This window comes from Podarcis tiliguerta, assembly GCF_965153285.1.
Source record: "Podarcis tiliguerta genome assembly, chromosome: 4".
Classification (NCBI taxonomy): Eukaryota; Metazoa; Chordata; class Lepidosauria; order Squamata; family Lacertidae; genus Podarcis; species Podarcis tiliguerta.
Genome location: NC_139537.1, coordinates 55,257,722 through 55,275,170, shown reverse-complemented (window position 1 = coordinate 55,275,170; position 17,449 = coordinate 55,257,722). Strand labels below are relative to the sequence as shown.

At 42.0% G+C, this 17,449-nt stretch overlaps 1 long non-coding RNA gene across 1 annotated transcript; it reads right to left on the bottom strand.

Annotated features, from left to right (window-relative positions):
- Positions 1 to 10,601: 10,601 nt before the first annotated feature.
- LOC310676077 lies at positions 10,602 to 12,334 on the bottom strand. The gene is made up of 2 exons (XR_014510391.1): positions 11,729 to 12,334; positions 10,602 to 11,435 (listed from the first exon to the last, which is right to left on the bottom strand). It is a non-coding gene; the product is annotated as an uncharacterized lncRNA (long non-coding RNA).
- Positions 12,335 to 17,449: the final 5,115 nt, after the last annotated feature.

Sequence of the window (17,449 nt, the reverse complement as noted above, 5' to 3'; positions counted from 1 at the left end):
GTTGGGAGGACTGACAACATGGGGTCCATCGTACCATCTAGGACTTCTCTACTGATGACATAGGAAGGAATAGCATTGTGCTGGCTGCCACACCAATTGAGTACAGTGGTACCTCGGGTTACAGACGCTTCAGGTTACAGATGACCTAACCCAGAAATATTACCTCAGGTTGAGAACGTTACCTCAGGATGAGAACAGAAATCGTGCTACGGTGGCTCGGCGACAGCGGGAGGCCCCATTAGCTAAAGTGGTACCTCAGGTTAAGAACAGTTTCAGGTTAAGAACGGACCTCTAGAACAAATTAAGTTCTTAACCTGAGGTACCACTATAATGTAAAATAGTGTAAAAGAGCCAGTGTAGTGTAATGGTTAGAGTGTTGGACTTTGACCTGGGAGACCAGGGTTCAAATCCCCACTCAGCCATGGGCTCACTGGGTGACCTTGGGCCAGTCACACTCTCTTACTTAGCCTAACCTACCTCACAGGATTGTTGTGAGGCTAAAATGGGGATGAGGAGAACCCGGTACACTGCCTTGAGCTCCTTGGAAGATAAAGGTGGCCTATAAATAAATAATAAAGAAAATAGAGAAAAGCTCGATGCAAGCAATATGAATAGGGGCTCTGGGAAAGCTATGCTAGCTAGAGCTAAAGTGCTGAAGAACTTACTGGGTCCCCCCCCCCCTTTTTTTTTAATGTAATAATAAGTTTTGAATACATTTTGGTACCTTTGTAGTATAATAAATATTTTAAGTGTTGCTTACCATGACTCTCATATTTTTAGAAAGCAAGTCTCATTGTAGTCAATGGCAAAGACTCCCATGAATGTGCTTCCAACTTTTTTGAATTATATCCAGGATATGGAAAATGGCCCAGGCATTTTAAGGGATGGGGAAGCTAAAAACAAACCCAGAAGGTCAAACTGTGGGCTATCCAGTCTCATATAACCAACATGCTTAACTCTAATTAATGCATGCAGGGGATAAGACCACAGAGTAAACTTTTTGCCAGGCTTAGCTAGGTCACACACCCTCACCTTGGGAGGAAGGGTTACCAAGCACTTTGTTCTCTCATTTTCCACCATGTAAACTCTACTAGTAAGGAGGTCTAAGCTGGATGCTCCACATTTAGGCTGCATGGCTTAAGCAAGCCATCTTTGTTTAGAAGCATGTACCATTTTGGAACTTAAGTTGTGCAGCCTGTCTTTTCTTGTTGATGTATGGAAAAACACATTAATCTGACCTTTGAAGAGTTTGCAAGAAACCATTTTAACTTACTAAACATGTGGTCTATTTCTATGCTAAGGGAAGTGGGAAACTTTGGGAGCAACTTAGATGGGGATATTTTTAAGGCCTATATTTCCATCCTTCACTTTTCTGCATGTTTTGTTATCTTAAATCTCGGCTGGGGCTCTCTCAATAAAGAGTACTTGCCTCAAACCTGGATCTTAGGCATCCAGGGAATTCTCATTTTTATTTTTATTTTATAAACCTCATTTACAAGGTATATCTATTTTCCCTTTTATGGGACGCGGGTGGCACTGTGGGTTAAACCACAGAGCCTAGGGCTTGCCGATCAGAAGGTCAGCGGTTCGAATCCCTGCAACGGGGTGAGCTCCCGTTGCTTGGTTCCTGGTCCTGCCAACCTAGCAGTTCAAAAGCAAGAAGATAAATAGATAAGTGCAAGTAGATAAATAGGTACTGCTACGGCGGGAAGATAAACAGCATTTCCGTGTGCTGCTCTGGTTCACCAGAAGCGGCTTAGTCATGCTGGCCACATGACCCGGAAGCTGGACGCTGACTCCCTCGGCCAATAAAGCGCGATGAGTGCCAAACCCCAGAGTCGGTCACGACTGGACCTAATGGTCAGCCTTTTTATTTTCCCTTTTACCAAATTAACCATCACAAACAACCACCACCTAAGATAAGGTGTCTGGGGATGATTAAAGCATCTGTCTGTGTGTCCTACAGAAATGTTAGCAACATTGAGAGCTGTGAGCCACAGCAGCAGCAGCAGCCCAGCAATGGCATAATTCCACCTACATCAGCATGTGGTTCATTACCTTCACACTTAACAGTACAGCACTGTTGAAAATCCTTTTCTGAACCCTGCAGCATAACTGTGAAAAGCATGCACACACAATCCCCATATGAGATATCTTCCTTTTATCATGATCTCTCATAGCTATTCTCTTCTCATGTACCAGTTTTACCAGTCTGCATCAGCAGGGCTCCCACCTCAACATCCCTTCCTGTTTTTAAGGAAACTTCAGTTCAGACAGAATTGGGATTTAAGATGTCCTTAATGGATTGGAGGGCACAAAAAATACAGAACCCACTGTACAGAAACATACACAAATAGAAAAACAGGGGATCAGGCCAACATACAAAGACACAATATATGGCAAACAAAGTACAAAGAATGTGTTCTTCACAATGTACCCACTATTATAAGGCCTAGAGTACATATAAGGGCTACTCCAGAATCAGCAAAATAAGTACAATATGTTTTCATTATCTCTGATGCAAGGAAATCTTGGAGGTGGCGGAGCAGCTGTAGCAAACAGGACTGCAGCCCGGTGATCCCAGTTTCGAAGAGAAACTCCTTCAGCCTGTGAGGTTAATAAGGTCCCACATTGGGTGCAAGTTGAGGCAGCTGCTGTATACGGATTGGAGAACTGGGCCAAAATGAACACAATGAATTTTAATAGGGGCAAATGTCTGGTTCTTAGGCAGAATGAACCAGCTGCACAAATATAAGATGGAGGACACTTGGTTTGCCAGTAGTACATGTGAAAAGAATCTAGGCGTCTTAGTAGACCACAAGCTTAACATGAGTTCACAGTAAGACGCAGAAACAAAAAGGTGAATGCTTTTGTAGGCTGCATCAACAGAAGTATAGCGTTATGATCAAAGGAAGTAATAGCGCCAGTCTATTCTGTCTTGAGGGACGCGGGTGGCGCTGTGGGTTAAAGCCTCAGTGCCTAGGGCTTGCCGATCGAAAGGTCAGCGGTTCGAATCCCCGCGGCGGGGTGCGCTCCCGCTGTTCGGTCCCAGCGCCTGCCAACCTAGCAGTTCGAAAGCACCCCTGGGTGCACGTAGATAAATAGGGACTGCTTACTAGCGGGAAGGTAAACGGCGTGCCGTGTGCTGCGCTGGCTCGCCAGATGCAGCTTGTCACGCTGGCCACGTGACCCAGAAGTGTCTTCGGACAGCGCTGGCCCTTGGCCTCTTTGAGTGAGATGGGCGCACAACCCTAGAGTCTGTCAAGACTGGCCCGTACGGGCAGGGGTACCTTTACCTTTTATTCTGTCTTGGTCAGACAACACATGGAATACTGTGTCCAGTTCTGGCCACCACCATTTAAGAAGAATATTGACAAGCTGAAACATGTGCAGAGGAGGGTGACCAAGATGATCAGGGGTCTGGAAACCAAGCTTTATGAGGAACAGTTGAGGGAGCTGAGTATGTTTTGCTGGGAAAGGGGGAGACTGATATGATAGCCATCTTGAAATATCTAAAGAACTGTCACATGGAAGATGGAGCAAGCTTGCTTTCTCCTGCTCCAGAGGGTAGAATCTGAAACAATGGATTGAAGTTACAAGAAAGGAGATTCCGACTAAACATCAGGAAGAATTTCCTGACAGTAAGAGTTGTTTGACAGTGGAACAAACTCCCTCAAGAGGTTGTGGACTCTCCTTCTTTGGAGGCTTTTAAGCAGAGGCTGAATGGCCACGTGCTTTTGTCCTGTTAAAGGCAAGGTGGTTCTTTTAAAATGAGATTCAGAAGCAAAACAAAATACACAAATGAGTGAGAAGATTATAGATTTTCTTCCAAAACAGCAAGCAATGTATGCATGCCAAGCAAGCACTTCAATCTGCCACTTGGAAGCCCTCAAGAAGCGGCGAAGTGACTCCCCCAGGTAGCCTCAGTTTGCACGGCCCTGCGGCTGATCAGTCTGTACATGACCTTCAAAGAAACTTTGCCCAAACTGTTCGATTTTACAGATAGCCTGTGTGGCTCCCAAGACTGGCTACGTGCAGATCACCCATTAGCCACCCGCTCCCAAGGCCTCCCTTTCTCAAAACAACGTTGAACATCAAAGAAGGTACCCAGCATTATCCTCCACAACTGATGAAGACAGCTGGGGGGGGGGGCTTCTCCTCCCAATGTTCTCAGGACATTAAAGGCTGTTCTCACACCATCAAAAAAACTTAACAAGAGCGTGGGAGGGGGAAGGAACAGAGGCAGGAAAGGTAACCATGTCAGATCACTAACAACTCCTTAATACATTTTTGTCTTCAGGATGCTTTTCCCATACAATTATAGATGCTTTAGTTGAGATTCCTGCATTGCAGGAGGTTGAACTAGTTGACCTTTGTGGTCCCTTCCAACACTAAAATTCTATGATTCTAGTTCATCTTCACCTCACACAATGTCTCTATGCTTAAAGCATCTGGGAGAACAGCTTTGGATCTTGCACAGGAAGCGCAGCAACACAAAGTTCTTTTTGTGCTTCCTGTAGAAACATGCCAAGTAAGAATGTCCCTGTCTCCACCATGGTAAAATGTGTCAGCGTCACACAATCTGGGACTTGTGCATTTTGCTTTGGGAGTGATGTGTGACTATAAACCTCACACATTGCACAGGAAGCATAAGTCACTGTCTTGGTTTCTGTGACGAGGGTAAAACTGCTCACAGGGCACTTAAAATCACTGCTGCATGTCTGCAAGAATCCCAGGAATACCAACTCTTTAAAGCAGGACTGACTAACCTGTGACCCTCTAAATGCGGCTGTGCTGCAAGTCCCTTCACTCTTCACCATTGGCCATGCTCATAGGAATTGGCCATGAGGCTCATAGGAATTGGAGTCCAACATTTCCTGGAGGGTCACAAATTAGACCTCCTTGCTTCAAAGCACCAAGCTATGTCTACTGATACACATCCTTTTGCTGTATGGGTGGCTGAATGGGACAACAACATCTTCTAGGAAGTTGATTCTCATTGGAGCCATGGATGTGCAGAAACATTCAGAGATTCTACACTGGGAATGATGAGCATAGTGATGAAAAGCAGCTGGGAAAAATGTTAAAATTTTTAAGGAGCCCTTTCCTTTGGTGAGATCAAACCATGAACCAGCAGACGCACTGAAAACAAGCATCCCTTCAGGCATGTGTTGAGTAACCACAAAGGACCCTATGTGTATATTGATGTACATGTGTAGGGCTACTACAGATGAGGTGGGATCCTTAGTACCATCAGTCTCTCCTCAAGGATTGCCAACTTGTGAGTGACCGTGTGGAGGTGAATGGTGAATGGAAGCCTGCAAGGCCTGCTCACAGGCTCTTTCAATGCATGGCAGGACTCATTAAAACCTGTCCCTCAACCACCAGAGGTTCCCACACAATGACTTCCTAGGAAGAGTTGTTTCCTAAAAGGGTAGTATTTTAGGGAAATAGATGGGATGGGGCATAATCAAGCCCCATCATCAAATGCGTGCACTTTGCTTTCTCATAGTTTTGTGTATGATTTTGTACAATTATGAGCAACTGCCATTTGTACGCTCAAGTTGTAGCAGGTGATACTTAGTGGAGTCTGCTATTCCAGAAATACTCTTTCGTAGGACTAAGTACAGTGCTTTTAGGGGAAGTTAATATAGAGGTGTTTGTTCCTCTGAGTGCCATGACTATTATTCACAGATGATGACAGCCTATATGTCAAAACATTTCTCTTAAATGTGTACATGGAGATGCCTGAACTGGCAATCTGGATTTGGAAGCTGGAACAAACTTGCTTATTCTGAGAAAATAGGAGAAGAATAGCTGATCAGTCATAGTTGGGCAATAGCTTCCATCCAAAATGTCACAAAAGCATTTGCATTCTCTAGAATTCTTTATCAGGCAAGACGCTACAGAAAGTGGATGAGGGGAAGACAAAAACGAAAATAGCAAAAATTAGACAAATGATGTAGTCATGAGCCATGGGTTATATCCAGTGCTTTTTTCTGGGGGTACACAGGGGTACACATACCCCTAAATATTTTGTGAATCTTTGTACCTTTGTCCATTTACTGTATTTATTTTCCCAAAATTGAACTATAAATTTGTGATTTTCTTGAGTCAAAATGAGAGTATCCCTAAACATTTTTAGGGGGGGAAAGCACTGGTTATATCCAATTTAGTTCTACTCATAGTAGACTCACTGAAATTAATGAACCTAAGGTAGTCATGTGTCCTATTGCCAATGGATCTACTCTGAGTATGACCAATGTTGGATACAACAGAGCATCTTGACAGATAAACAATTATGTAGCATTTTCATGTCATTTATTTAAAAAGTGATTGAACTCATGGACTCATGAATATATGTTTGTATTATTTGAAAGCAATAATTTAATTTTAGACAGCGCTTTTTTCTGAATTAGTGGACTGATCCTATGATCTGCTATATGAGTAATTGAGTACAATAGTTGTTATGCTAATGAGATGTCTAAATGTGTAATATGCTAACACTGTAACTTGTATTCCTGTTGCAGCAACAGCCACCATCTATAGTTTCTGGCGCAGTGACCTTTAACAAAGCGTTATGTAGTCCAGAGTTAGGCAGAAGGATTTGAGGTGGGAGCAGCAAAGCAAGATTTTATTCAACTCAAATTTTTTACACAGCTAGGTAATACTTTTTATCCAAATGTTATTTATTCAAGTTCATGCTGTTAGTGAAAGAGGATTAATATATAACCTAAGATTTATTTGAACCAATATCCGTAACAGAAAAAGTACATAATATTAAACATGTAATCAGCCTTTATATATTTTGTGCTCTCCACTTCCTTATTTTTTTGGAATGCCAAGACTTTTTGCCTGCCAGCAACAAAAACCCAGACTCGATTTGAAAGCTACACCCCAAACTGCGGAACAGCTTTTTTCAGCCTCCAATCAAGCAAGTAGAATTTGCCCAGTAACAAATAACCAACATCTAAGGTGGTAAACACCCTCAAGGTATACTCTGCAGGTTCAGAGAGTGGTGACAAAAGATACAACCTCAATAGTCTGTTTTAAGATGCCTTGAGCTTTTTAAAAAAAGAAATAGGCATTTAAGAAATTTAAATTTATATGAGGTCAGGTGGTTGTGACTTGGGAAAAACAGCTTTGTAGGCCAAATTAGGATCTCTGCCAGGCCTAATGAAACTAGTGGGATGAAAGTCCATCACTGATTCAGTGCTGCTTATCCTGTTTTACTATAATCTACCCATCTTAATTTAATGTGTCCATCAATGCCTTTTATGCACACAGGTGAGCAGGGGCTGTCTCATTTTCTTGAATATTGGGAAAGCTCTGCATTTCCTGACTCATTGAAAAGTATGGAGGAAGGTGAAGAGATACCAAAAGAGGATAAAATACTTTTTATGTAGTCTAGGATGGCAGCGAGAATGCTACTAGCCCAGAGATGGAAGGAAGGAAGAAGTACCAACAAGAGAAGAATGGCAGACTAAACTGATACAGTATGCAGAGATGGCAAAACCAACGGAGAAGATCAGAAACCATCAAGTACCGAATTTTTCGCTCTATAACACGCACCCGACCATAACACGCACATAGTTTTTAGAGGAGGAAAACAAGAAAAAAAAAATTCTAAACGAAACAGTGGATGTATAATTTTTGTGGTTCATGCTGTGGCCACAGACATGTGATCTGACGGTGAGTTTGGGGTAGCCCAATGCAAAAATCCTGAGGATCCATGTGGATCCATACTTTGTACCCACGTTTTTGCACCACTGCGGCCCCAGGCAACAGTGGGTACGTGATTTCTTTGGTGCAAGCTGTAGCCATGGGCATGCTATGTGATCTGATGGTGAATTTGGGGTGACCCAGTGCAAAAATCCTGAGGATCCATGTGGATCCGTGCTTTGTAACCAGGCTCTCTGTCCCTCTCTTTGCCCCAATAAGCGGGTCTTCTCCCGCCTTGCTGTTTCAAAGCGAGCAAAGCGAGCCACGGAGGAGGCAAGGAAGGGGAACCATGGATCCTCTGCTCACGACTGCAGCAGATCCCCCCGCCATCCGTAGGCATTCGCTCCATAACACGCACAGACAATTCCCCTTACTTTCTAGGAGGAAAAAAGTGAGTGTTATGGAGCAAAAAAATACGGTATTTTTAAAAGACTGGGGTAAATTCTTAATTTATTTAAAAGACCACTGTAGAGAGTTAAAATCATTGGCAGGGATGTAATGACACTTCTAATGTGGAATTACCGGTAAGTATGGTAACTATAGATATTTAACAGATGGTTAAAGAAAAAAGATGCAGAAAACCTTACTTTGAATATGGAACCCATGAAGGGAGGGAAGGAAGTCTGAAGGTTCAACAGAACCTTGTATTTCAATGTTTGAAATGGTTAAAGTTAAAATGTATAAAATCTTGTAAAACCAATAAAAAATTTTTTTATTAAAAAGAGAGAAAAGTATGGAGGAAGACACTCTTGCAGCAAAGTTTCCATGTAGGTTCTGGTCAATTGATGCAGAGATGTTTTAATGCTTTCAGCTCCTTGTTCAAAATCTGAAAACATTTCTTTGCATTTGAATGATTATCTTATAAATATAAACTATGATAATCAAATACAACTCATTAGATTGGGGTAAGTCTGGTCCTTTAGCATAGGAAGCAGGTAACAAAGTGTAGTTTACAATCTACATACAGTAAAACTGTAAGATCTGAGCAGGGGTTGGGGGGAATAATCACAAAGGGGGCTTTGGAGGAATATTTTGTTATTAATAGTGTGCTATAAAGTTTTTAGCAGTGTGGTGAATAACTGTTTCCTCCTAATTTCTAGTCTGAATAGTGTTAAAGCATAGAACACAGGGAACGATTTAACTGAGGAGAAAAATACAGTGACCATTTTTTTAATGGATTTCCATGACAGAACTACATTTTGAACCACAAATCAATTTTGATAAAAATATATATAATGGAAATCAGTTTTAAACAATGGCCATGACGCTAAAGATTAGCAAATCCATGCTGAGATGCTTCCTGATTTTGGCTGGAGCAGAGGCAGAGGACAAATATAGCACAATCTTCTGTTTCTGATGCAACCGACAGCACAAAATACTATAAATCATGCAAAAACAACTGTTCTGATGTTTTTCTGCTGTTTCCTGGCTAGAGGGGAAAGGGTTCGAACTTATCTGATTGTTTTGAAATCTGACACGCATATCAGCATGCCATAAATATAGAAAGCCAAATATAAAACTTCAGTATGCAGTAACTATTTGTTCCTTTCCAGATTTTCCCAATTCTAAATAGTAGAATGAACCTTTGTGTAAGGATAGAGTAGTAGATCTCAGTGGTAAAGCACATGTTTTGCATGCATGTCGTAAGAACGTGACACGAACTCTACTGGATCAAACTGAAGGCCCCTCTAGATCAACATCCCGTTCTCCCAATGTAAACCAGATGGCTATTGGAAGCCTTGCAAAATGGACCTGAGTGCAACAGCACCCTCCCCAATTGTGATTCCCAACAACTGCTCTGCAGAGGTGTACTGCTTGCGACAGTGAGGTTAGCCACTGGCACCTCCTGTTTAAAGGTTCTCACGTGGTATGAGAAAAGGAAAGAACCTTTCCCTGGAGAGCTGCTGCCAGTCAGAATAGGCATCACTGGCTGGCTGGATCAACGTTCTGACAGCATAAAGCTTCATGAATTCAGCTCAGGACACAACTATGCATTCTGAGAGTAGCACGTTAAGATAATCCTTCTTGCCATCTCTCCTCTGTTAAGCACACTGGGAGTGGTGGTGATTTAAATAGAAGGGTGGGTGCTATTTGCTTTGCAACTCACCTTACACACATTTAGGGTAACTTTGCCTGTGTACATGGCTTTGCTTTACTCAATAATGTGCAATCAATTTTTGTAAAGGTTGAATGTATTGCTCATGATATGGTTTTAAACTGAGGCACCACTCACCACACAGATACATTTTTATGCGAGTTTGCAATATATAAATAAAATAATAATTTTAGATGATGAATTAACAACGTGAGAAGATCCCAAGGAGTGGTGAATGCTATTTTTCAGCAGATCAATGAAGGAAAAGACAGTAGCTTTTTACCTAGGCATTTTCAAAGAGGAGTGGATAGTTTGTAATTAATAATGGTTTTACAATTAATTATTGCTCCTTTAAGATATTCAAACCATTTTATGTTTTATTCCGCACCACATCAAAATTATTTATAAAGAGACAGGATTCTGATGACTTTAAATGACAAAAGATAATACAGAAATAGAAATTCAGTCTGTGTCTGATCATATAAAGATTTTAGTGATGTCAACCTTTCATTGTCATTTCACATCAAGGCGCTGGAGAGCGGAGTAATCTTGTTTACTCATAAGTAACAAGACTGTTTCTCACTAGTTAAATGTACATAGGATTACAAACAAGTAAGATGGCATTTTTTCACAATAGCAGAAATAATTCAGATAACAAAATCCTGGGAGGAAATTTTAAACATTCTAGAAGTCAGCAGGAATAAAATTAGGATAGGTAATAATGATAATCTGTGGTTCCAATATTTTCCATCCAGGGTGAACAAAAGGAATGAGACTTTTAAGATTAGTGTGAGAACAATTTTAATAAACTAATATGAATTAGTCAATATGAATGTGACAAAAACATACTGTCTCTTAATAGATCTAAAAACCAAGTTAGGAAATTATCTGGGAAAAGTCACTGGGAAGGTAACAACAGAGAATGAACAGAACTGGTTTTGCGTTTGTTTTTTACTATGCCCAGCAGCATTTCCTATTACTAGTCTCAAGAAACTCTGGTCAGGTAATGGAATTTTACTATTTTACAGTGAAATAAAGATGGCCAGGATGATTGTTGGCATTGTAATAACCTGAGATTATGCATGGTGAATATGCCTAAAGAGAGATTTGAGTGACAAACATTTATGCTATTCAGATAATGATAAATTACATTTCATTTAAACATCAATGTTTTGTGGGTAAATGGTAACTCATTTAGTATTGGGCACAAAATCTGATTCTGGAATCTTTTCAAAAGAGCAAAAGCTTAGTGACTTTGAAATGGTGAACAATTGACTCACAACTAGGGAACGATGAGGTAAGATCTGGAAAACTAAAGAGATGATCAAATTAGTATTGTACATTTGCAGGATAAAGGAAAAATACAGGAAGTCTTGAAATATGCTGGTTATTACTGTTAACTACTGCAGGTAGTGATATCTTCAAGTCTCTTGTTTAAACTCTTCATTCAGGTTGTTAAGTGCAGCTGGAAAAAAACTTGTGCAGTATGGTTAACTTATTATAGAAATCCTAGCTAGTGGTAGCAGAGCTGCAGAGGGGAAGGTGGTGTGGTGAGGGTCAATCACGCACCTTTTACTGGTGATTTTTATCCTGCAGTTTGCACTCTCCGGATGTTGTGCTGTGGAGAGGCAGAAGGGGGATAAAATAGCAGAATGTGTAGTTCTATCTTTAGTGCACATTTTGTGGGAAACCCCGTGCATTACTTAATGACTTTTGTATGCTACAAAGATAATTATTTCCCTTATCAGATGTTGACACATATGTTCCCAATACCTACCCCAATATGAATTTTGATCCCCATATTAAATATGAGGAAACCAAGTTGTTCTAAGAAATTTATGGCAGAAATTATAGTACAGTAGACCGTCCTTGAAAATTGCTTTGTAAATTGTGCAGAATCGAGTGACTTACCTGTTGGTCGGAATGAATCACCAAGAAAGTGTCCCTTCTGAGCTTATGTTAAGTATTTGTATTTGCAGATCTCCAACTGTCCTGGAATAATACAAGCTATTGAGATTCACCTATAACCCCTTGTACACTAAAGTGACTACCTCCTTCCCTATCATGACTGTTAAATTAACAATGAGCACCCTTTAGCTTAGCCATTTGTGTAGCCTATGTATAAGAAAGGCACCCACATTATTAGTGGCTAATCCACAATTGTTGGAACAATCCCTTAGGTAGATTTTCTTCTGAAATTTATTTTATTTTTGTCAGCTTTGGGGTCATTTTAAAGGAATTAAAAATTAGTAGGGTTTTATCTTAATATCCTAGATTTGTAAACAATGATAGAAAACAAAAAACTTATTTATTTTTTAAAAATTGACCTGTCTTTAAATCTAAATTGGGCTCACAAGGTGGCTTAAAGCAGAAAATATGAAGCATTTAATTTCTATATGTAAAAAACAGGATACAAGCAAGTAAACATGCATAAGGCTGCATCGGCAACTATTTAACATATATTTATAACATTTCTTCCATTAAGAAATTGTCAAAATAATATACAAGATTTACAGTACAATCTCAAAAGCATTCCCCACTGAGCCTTAAAGACATATCTCAGATGTGTGATAACTTCAGTCTTGTCTAATTCCACTTATACAAATTGACAAACTAGAAGGTATGCTGTACAGTACAGCATCTCTTAATGAGGCATAGCTTTCCTGTATTAAATGACCTCCTTCCTAAAGAGTTTTATAAGAGCACTGCTCTGGGCTGCTGCCCCACTTCTTGGGAAGCTGGTGTTTTATGTATCAATTAGAACATTTACAACTTTACAGTTATTAACAATTCTGTATATTTTAAAAGTTGCCTGTATATCACTTAGAGACTGTCCTGTGTTGAGTAACTAACAAAACAAATAAATGGAGGTGAAGGTAACTGGAAGTTGTGCTTTCCTGAATCAGACCAAGGTCTACTAGTCCAACATGCTATTCAAAAATTCTAGCATCTATTAAGTTGCTGATTGGCCAGGGATGACAAATATAAAGGGATGGTTTCTGCTTTCCTTTAGTACTGTGTTTACTATGGAAAGTTTATTGATGACTGTCTACTGGATGCCCATCCATCAGTTGTGAATATACAGTACTTTCATTTATGAAGACTTATTGAAATCAGTTCTCTCCTATTTCACCAACTGGAAATTATATATGACAGTGAAACTGTACTTATTTAGAGCCCATCACCTGCAATAATATGTTTGTCAAAACCCTCAGCCTTCATTTATGGCTTTCCATGTGATGAAACTGATTTTGAAAGTATATCCCAGTTGGTCAGATAGTGAACATACCTCAAAATTGTATTTTCAATTTATTTATTTAGCAAAATATTTTTACCACTTAATTGTAGTAAAACCTCCAAATTTTACAATATTAAAATTTTCAATGAAAAAAGTTTTTTAATTACCCCTCCACGTTTTTAGTGGTTCATATTTTATCTGTAAACCACATTGAGTCCCTGACAGGGGAAAATACAGGATATAAATATATAATAACAAGAATCAGTTAACACAATGCAAAACACTTAAATATAATTAGAATTCAAATATTAAGACATGTCAACGTCTATTCGTCTGGAAAGGCTTGTCTAAACAAAATTGCTTTAAGTGAAAGCACTTCCCTGGTGTCAAAGGTGATCTTTCAGTACATATTGGAAGCCACACACACACTATACATCCTATATTACAGATGGGTGTCAGGAACCAATATTTACGAAGCATCTAAATGTCTGGAAACCATCCCTGAGTAAGAGAGGCACACAGTTTCAAAGGCCATCTCCCCAGTTGCCTTGCCTCCGAAGGTCAGTTGGAGGAGGGTTTCTGAGAAGAAGAATGTTATGGGAGCAAGTGGTTCTTCAGATACCGCATCCCAAGAGTTTTTGAGCGTATAGCTTCAATCCAGCAGCCAGACACAAAGTGGCAGCCAATGCAAATCTTTCAGTATTAATCAGGTTAACAACCTGCTGTGTTCTGAAACAGCTGAAGTTTACAGGGAAGTTTAAGGGAAGCCCCATATATAAATTCAACCTAGATGCAGCCAGAGTATTAGTAACTGTGGCAAGGTCATCTCTTTCCAAGAAGCGGTGCAGCTGATAGGCCAAAGTTCATGGAAAGTACTTCATGCTACAAAAGCCCTTTAATTATCCATTAATTTGACCAGAACATCCTTTGGCATCTACAAAGATTCTGAGCCCCCCACCCCACTGCCTCCTTTGACATAAGATGGTGAGGGTGATTACAATTTTCCCCTTTGAAAAGTACATAGGGCAAAAAGACCAAGAGAAGAGTGGGTACATTTTTCCATATCCTCTTTCAGCTCTGCTTTTCAAGGTCACATTAGCTGCACAGCAATGGACTGATAAGAGAGGGTAGGAGAAAAAAAATAATAATCTGGGAGACTGAGGGGAGGAAAACAGTGGTGGGGGAGACAGGAAAGATGGGTCCTGTGATTTGTTGGTGGTTTTGTTGCTTTCCAATAGATTTGTCCCCCGCCCCGTGCAATATACCAATGTAAGCTTTAATATTGTTGTGGGCACCCCAATCTGAGCAGTGAGACTCCAAACGTGCTAGCAAATACTTCTGGTGAGCACTGGAGACAGCGGTGACTGTGATACATGGGTGTGTGTGTCAATAAAGGCTTACTTTAAGAACAAAGAAAGGACTCACAGTGATAACAGTCCAACGGCTTTGTTCCCCCATTAGGTTTCTAGCACCCTTCCTATAGTCCTGGATTCAGCACAGAGAGCAAGTCAAGTTTGTGTTCCCCAGCTCCATAGAGACCGGACTGAATCCTGTTCTGTTGTTCTCTTACACCCACCAGTCAACATCTCCAGATATGCAATAGCAGAGGAAGGGGGGCAGGGGAATGGTCCACTCTGGATACTATCCGGGGTGGGGTGCCATCACAGCCGCCTCCCTGACTTGTGCTGCGCACCCCGTGGCGGGCGCCATGCCCCTGTGAGCGGCGCACCACGCCCCCCCCAGGCGCCATGCCACACCCCGGGGACACGCGCCATGCCCCCTGGGATGTGACCAGCTACGCCCCCACCTGTTCTCCGTCCCCGGTGCCAGAGCATGCAGCTCTGTCACTGAAGACATGGGGAAGAATGTCCCCTTCTAGGAGCATCACTAGTTAATTTATTATTTATTGCATTCATATGCCACTTCTTCTCCAATGATTTCAATTTGGTGTACATGGTTCTTCCCCCCCCCCCATTTAATCTCCAAAACAATCCTGTGAGGTATGTTAGACAATGACTGGCTGAAGGTCACCCAGTAACTAGCCACGTGGGGATTTTAACACTGGTCTCTGAGGTCCTAGTCCAGGCTTCCTCAAACTCGGCCCTCCAGATGTTTTTGGGCTACAACTCCCATGATCCCTAGCTAGCAGAACCAGTGTTCAGGGATGATGGGAATTGTAGTCTCAAAACATCTGGAAGGCCAAGTTTGAGGAAGCCTGTCCTAGTGCGACACTCTAACCACTATGCCACACTAGCTTATCATCTCCATGGCACCTGTACTTTGCAAACTCCATAGTCATGCACAGATACACTTAATAGTTTCTGTTAGGGCCAGCCCTTAACAGAGACTGGTTTCACCATGTCAGCAGTTCCTTCTGCTATAGTTTCATATATAAAACCACTGCCCAAGGATGATATCTGGATCAACACCACAATCCTAAAACAATATGATGGCAGAGTGCCATGTAGAATTATGCAAATTCAAGAAGATCCATTTCAGTTTTACTGGATGCAGTTTTTACCCAGACCCTTGGTAAAGCTGTGTGTGTGCATGTGCTCTGTGTGTGTGGGGGGGGGGGGGGGAGGAACAGTGAACCAAGGGAGAAGAGAAACAAGCAGACAAGGTGGTGCCTACAGCTCTTCCAAACTTCACATTTTCAGAACATTGGTGAATGAAGTCCTTACATTCCAAAATTAATGGCAGGCTTTATAAATTAATGTGGTACAGCATAACACAATGGCTGTGGTATGGCTCAGCAGAAATACAGAGTCAATTCAATTTTCAGGAGAAGCACCACTCCCATTTTCACCAAAGCAATTAAAACCGAGGAAAAATGCAATATGCAAATATGAGAAGAAAAAATGACCAAGTATTTTCAAAGGATTTCACAAACGAAACTATACAGTATGGAAACATAATACTTCTTCAACATGCAAGTCTTCACAATACTATTATGAGGTGTGGCAGTACTATGTGCAGCTGGAAAATAAAGAACTAGGGTAAAGACTATTTGCCTTTGGTCTACATTTACCGGTAAGTCAATTTCAAGAACTCTACAGCAGCTCATAAAAATTCATTGGATGAAATTCTTTCTTACCTGAACATCACAAAAACAAGGCATTACACTAGTAACTGTATCTAAAAGTACTTGGAGACAAAGTTATTATTTCCCAGCTCACTCTCACAAGGACAATTTTCATCCGACAAGAATGTAGCACACAGCTATTATAGTGTAATAGGGAAATTCTAGTTAGGTTGCTCAGAAGAAAACCCTGTTGAGGTAGACAGGGCTGACTTTCAGGTAAGTGTATACAGTATTAGACTGTGTTTGATATTTTAGGAAATTGGGCAGTTTTGAAAAAGCCTATGTTTCCATTATGTAAAACTACTGACATACACTCTTTCGACAGACGAGTTTAGATAAATACAGAATTATTAATATTAGAAGTCTCCCAGAGCGGTCCTTGGGGGAAGCAAAGCAAAACATTTCAACTTTGCATTTTGCATTTTCTTCCTTCCGGGTGTACTGAGGGGAGCTGAAGACTCGTGAAAGTGCGTTAGTTAGGGTATGTGTGTGTGAGAGAGTATGGCGTTTGTTGCTTTCCCCCCGTAAGCGCCAGGAAACGTTTATACTGTATTTGCGCTGCCCTGTTTTTCACAGCCCAGGCTCGCCGCTCTCCACCCTAACACGTGTCTATTCTCAGGAAAGGTAATCGGCAAGGAAAATGGAGGAAGCCCTCCCGAAGCGGTCTCTTGTCACACGTTCTCCCTGGAGTCAGAGGCTTCCACGCACATGGCAAGGCTTTCTGCTTCGGGCTGAGGAAACACATTAAGTCGGGAGTCGCTTTTTTGTGGGGGGGGGGAGGCCTAATGCAGGGCTTGCTGCTCCCTGACCCCACTTCCTAGGAAAGGGGAAGGCGCCTGCCAACGAAGCCGCGAGCCCAGGCTGGCTTTCTGGAAGTCGCCCCCTCGCCCCTCACGCGGCCAAGGAGAGCTCCCGGCAGGCGGGTCGCTCCTCCGAGGCGGCAACTTAACGGTTCGCCCTCACGGAGAGGGACTCGGGGGAAGAGCCGCTGTCGCCGCCGCAGAGGAAGCGGACCCACTGCGCCCAAGGCGGCCGCGCGCAGGCTTAGCAGGGGCCGCCCCGCCGCCGCTTCGCGAACCGCCCCCTCAGAGGCGTCCCGGCGGGCTCGGCTCCAAGGCCCGGCCCACTCCTCTCCCTCTCGCGCTCCTCGCGCGCACACGCACCGCGCAAGGGAAGCCATTATTATTCGTTGGTGCCAGAAGAACCACGCCCCAGACCCGGCCCAAGGGAAGGCGGGAGGAAAGCAGGGCGGGGGTCGCAGCCGTTGGCCGAGAAGAGCGCCCCCTCCTCGCAGGAGGCGGCCGGCGAC